Genomic DNA, 4,758 nt, shown 5'->3' with positions numbered 1-4,758 from the left:
TAGTCAGCCGACCAAATCGGCGGCCGGTGGCATTCGAGACCACATGACATGGAATCACATCCCAGAGACTCTACCAGTAGGTAGTAGCTGGACCTCGGTAAACCACCAGGGATAGAGCCGCCTCGGAATTCGGTCCCCGATGACGTGCTCATTTCATGTAGGAGTATACGTAAATAAAAACCTTCAATTCATTCTGAAGTCTTTGCATGCACGTATGTACGAGTCCGGTCAGAGCCAAATCTGATCCAGAGTACTACGTTCATGAATTTGGCGTCGCTGCAACCGAGAGCAGGTATGGATACGACTGGATTTCATGCTGACTGTTTCGAGTTGTTAAATGGCCTACCCCTCCAGACTCCTATGTTCAGAGAGGCACAAAAATATCGGCATGGCTAGCGTCCGAACGTTGGGACGTCCGCGCCTGCCCCGCCTGCTGTGCACGCTGCTGGGTCTGTCCGTGCCTGTTGTGCTTCCTGTCCACCCTGCATACGCCTACCCGACGTTCGTGCGCTCGTTAGGTATTGTTTCCCCACCAAGCTCGAACTGCCACGGCGAGAGGGAGGGAAGGGAAGGGAGGGGAGGGGAGGGGAGGTAGAGGAAAGGAAATTCCGAGGCTCGCCACGCGAGGTAGGAGTCGAAGCCCTATGACAAGCTGTTGTTCGGCAGCCACACTACACCATGTCTCTCAATAGAAGGCATTTTGTTAAAGGCATTTTTTTAAAGTGCCTTTAATTTCTTATTTTATAAAGGCATTTCTCTCAAAAGGCCTTTGAAAATATTTTTTTAAAGGCAAAACAATAAAACGCCTTAAATACCTGCAATAATTAGAGGCGTTTTATCAAAAAAAAAAAATGCCTCAGTACCTATAACATTTTGAGGCGTTTTCCAGAACGCCTTTCCTATGCTATACGTATAACAGAGCCCGTTCTGTTTCAACTTCTACAAAACGAGCACCTCCCCGGCTCCCCCATCTGAAGCGCAACGCCAAACGTCATGTCTCTCTAGGGCTCCATCGGCTGTGCCTCGCCCCTCTCGGTCTCGGCCCAGCTCGTGCCAGCAGCTTCTCACTTGTTGCGATAGGGTGTTCGAGCCATCGAGGGACGGCATGGGCCTCCTGATCCAGCGCGGGCTCTGTGGGGAGGCAGCGCTGCTGCGTCGGGCGGCGCAGCTGTGGGGAGAGGCGGCGCGACTGCATCAGGCGGCGCGGGGAGGACAGCGCGGCTGCAGGGAGGCGGCGCGCCTGGGTCAGGCGGCACGGGGAGCACGGCGCAGCTGCGGGGAGGCGGCACGGCTGCGTCGGGCGGCGCGAAGAGGATGGCGCAGCTGTGAGGAGGCGGCGCGGGGAGCACGGCGCAACTGCGGCGGCGCGGGGAGATTGCTGGGTTCGTCGAGATTCTGAAGCGTGGGCTTCGTCGGGTACGCCGTATCCTCAAGTGCTCCTCCACGAAGACTCTGCCTAACACGGAATCGGGCATGATGATGGTGTCTGTATCGACATGGATTACGCCCAACACGTGTTTGATAAAATGAGCTCAAGGTAATAAGAATTTCTGACATCCTCCGTAGATCTACCTTCACCTGTGCGACCTCATTGAGATCCAGATCCCTATATTCTCTACAGCTGCTTGTCCTCCAAGGTTGCCTCTCTCGCACTCATGATGATCTCCTTCCTCGGTTGTGTGCCTTCGGCCTAATTTGAACCCCGTGGCTTCCATGCTGCCATGGCCCGAAGAGAGCTGTCCATCAACTTCTCTGAGGCTGCACGCTGGTGGTGCCACATACGACATGAAATTCCAGGTGATTGACACTGGCACTTACCATGCAGTATTATTGCTACAAAATGTTTTGCTGCCTATTACTACTTTTTTCTGGATGTTTCACTCAGTAGAGTAGTGCTAAGCTTGATTGCCATCAGTCTAGCTGTAAAGCTTAACAAGGTTTCCTGAATATAACGTAGGGTGAATATCCAGCTACTTGCCAGTAACTACGGTTATTCAGTTAGCATGTATCAGCCCCAATTGGTTCATCTCCATCAGGGTCAACACCAGGCTCCATGTAGTGCTCCTTTTCTTCCTCTTCTACTCTAGCAGGACCAGCGGCTGTAAGTCCAAGTTCTGGTACTTCAGCCCATTCTTGACCATTATATTGTGGCACCTCTTGTGTAGCTTGAGCCGAGGACTCATTCACCTCATCTGTGACTTGAATATGTTGCTCATTCAACTCATCTGTCACCTGAACTAGCTGCAACTTGCTATCTGTGACCAGATCGTTTTCATTTTGAGTCACATTCAGAGCACCTACACTTGAGCATCTATCAACCGTCATAATAAACTTCACCTGTCTTGATGCCCGCAATAAGGTCCGAAGCTCCTTATCACTAGCAAGCCGCATTGTTTGACCATTCTGATCTGAATACCAGAAATTTGGTTCTTGATGACTTGCCCAGTTGTAATGCTTTGAAACATCGTCCTCCATCTCAATGATGGAGTACTCCTCTGGATCCACCCACCACTCCAAACGCCGGCCTTTACAGTACATAGATCGATCATCCTCGATAGTAGAGAACGAGCAAACATCAATGAAAATTTTACAACCATTCTTCTCATCGATCCTGAAAGAGTAGCAGTGCAGAAAATTAACAGCACTGCCTGCAGCAATTTCCACAGGATCAAGATCAACACTGACCAACCGCATCCAGACACCACAAACGGATCACATTTTTAGAGAAACAAACTAATTTAACATAGAGCACTGACCACATCACCGCATGCATCAACAGAGGCAACAGAGGAACATTCAAGCAGAGCTAGGGTTCGAGACTTACCCTTCAGGGATCTCAAATCGATGCATCTGTAGAAAGAGAACAGCACTACTGCGTTGATGAAGAAGAAGAACAACGCGTAGTGGAACAACCTGCTCTGAGCACTGGCCGGCAGGGGTAGGCTCGGGCTGCACAGCAGGCAGCCGGCGGCGCGCTGCCCAGCAGCTGTCACGGATGCGAGCCTTGGACTCGGCGATTGGAGTCACGGGCGCGAGCCCCGGCCTCGGGCTGCCGGCGTCGTGGGCGCGAGCCCCAGCCTCGGGCGGCCGGTGTCGAGGGCGATGACCCCCTCCTCGATGGGGGGCGACGACCTGGCCAGTGTCGGGGGCGACGACTCGGACGGCGATGGGGGCGGGCGGAGTCGCGGGGCTGGTGGGCGGTGGGGCCTGACCGGCGGTGGCGCCGGCGCAGAGCAGATGGACCGGCTGCGCCTGGTCCTGGAGAAGTCGGACGCGCTCGAGGAGATAGCAGTTGTGATTCGTGAACCAGATAAGGTTATCTCTCTAAGGGTATAACGGTCATTTCACGTGCTTCTGTACCCATCCAATACGTTTTCTGTGAACATTTTCTAACGGACTGTTTGATCCAGTTAACGTTCGAACTTTCAGTGTCATTTTACGTTGCCAAGAAGTTTCAATGGTATTTCACGATTCTATGAATCTTTCAGTGCTATAGAACCAAGTTTCCCAAAATTAATTACCCGCTTGCTGATTCTATTGTTATATTTTGTTTACTGTATGTGTCTAGCTGATGGTTTGTTGTGAATTGCAGAAACCTAGAGCAGAGTGAGCGAGCAGGGGGGGAAGAAGGTTGAGGTTGCTGACCATTGGATTTGATAATGGCAAGAAGCTTGTTGTGGTGGTGGTGTCACCATTCTCTTTCTGGTACTAGTAGTTATATAGTATGAGACTATGAGAGTATGAGACTATGAGTTATAGGTACTTGTCTTTTGTAATTTGAACATGTTATTGTCAAGACCTTGAAAGGCTTGTCTGCTGGACTCGAGAAACAGCACCTAGAAGAATTTTATGGCTGCACCAGAGTAGTTCAGAACTTAAGTTGCATCAGCACTGTTGGTACTATGGATTGGAGATGTTTTGTTCTCTTGACTGAATATTTGAATCGTTGCAGTAAAGTCATAGTGGTCTTCCTCTGCTGAATCCATAGTAGTTTAGCTTTCTGTATGAAAGCTTATGTCTGTATGAAAGATTTTAAAGTTTGGATGCATCCAATGTTAATGTGCTAATTTGATATTGGTCGAAAGGGTTGCATGGATACCTGGGTTTTGGAGGTATTTCTAATAATGTCTCCATCAATGTTTGAAGGCAAATTCCAGAGTGCCCTAATAAGTATTCTAGGCAGGTAGAAAATGCCTTTAAATGTTGATATTAAAAGGCATTATGGAAAAACGTCTCAAAAGATCTTTTACTTCCATGTTTTAGCCGGTGTTTTAATAAATGCCTTAAGAGGTTTTTGAGGGCGTTTTGACCATTTTTAGAGGCATTTATAAACGCCTTGTACAATGAGTGATGTTGTAGTGTCGGGTGTCATTGCAACATGTGCGACATAAGATCTACTTTTAAAACATCCAAATGAAACATTTGCAATATAAGTCTAAACCAGATGAAACACTTGAATATGCTATTGAAACATGCACGTGTAGCCATTGCAACATGTGCATCGTCTAGATCTATTTTTAAAACATCCAGATAAAACATAAGATTGCAACATGCGTATTTTGTTATTACGGATATGCAATATCCCAAATATACTGTTGCAACATATAGATGAAACGCTTAAAACAAAAGTCTAAAACGTCTTGCAACATGCATATTCTGTCAGTGGATCACGTTCAGCTTCCGAGTTCAGTCGTATGCAGATGATCTGCCGCCTGCCTGATCGCGCCCTAAGCAGATGATGATCTGCAGCAGATCACG

The 4,758-nt window shown here is 48.7% G+C and overlaps 1 long non-coding RNA gene across 2 annotated transcripts; it reads left to right on the top strand.

Annotated features, from left to right (window-relative positions):
- The first annotated feature begins 966 nt into the window (after positions 1-966).
- On the top strand, positions 967-4,076 carry LOC136508398 (uncharacterized). 2 transcript variants are annotated; one of them, XR_010771964.1, is made up of 3 exons: positions 967-1,537; positions 1,622-1,797; positions 3,593-4,076. It is a non-coding gene; the product is annotated as an uncharacterized lncRNA (long non-coding RNA). The 2 variants fall into 2 exon arrangements; XR_010771965.1 differs by having other exon boundaries at positions 1,958-4,076.
- Positions 4,077-4,758: the final 682 nt, after the last annotated feature.

The sequence above is a fragment of the Miscanthus floridulus genome, chromosome 1 (genome assembly GCF_019320115.1).
Source record: "Miscanthus floridulus cultivar M001 chromosome 1, ASM1932011v1, whole genome shotgun sequence".
Lineage (NCBI taxonomy): Eukaryota > Viridiplantae > Streptophyta > Magnoliopsida > Poales > Poaceae > Miscanthus > Miscanthus floridulus.
Note: the sequence above shows the minus strand (reverse complement) of the source record. Positions and strands in the feature narration are given on the sequence as shown.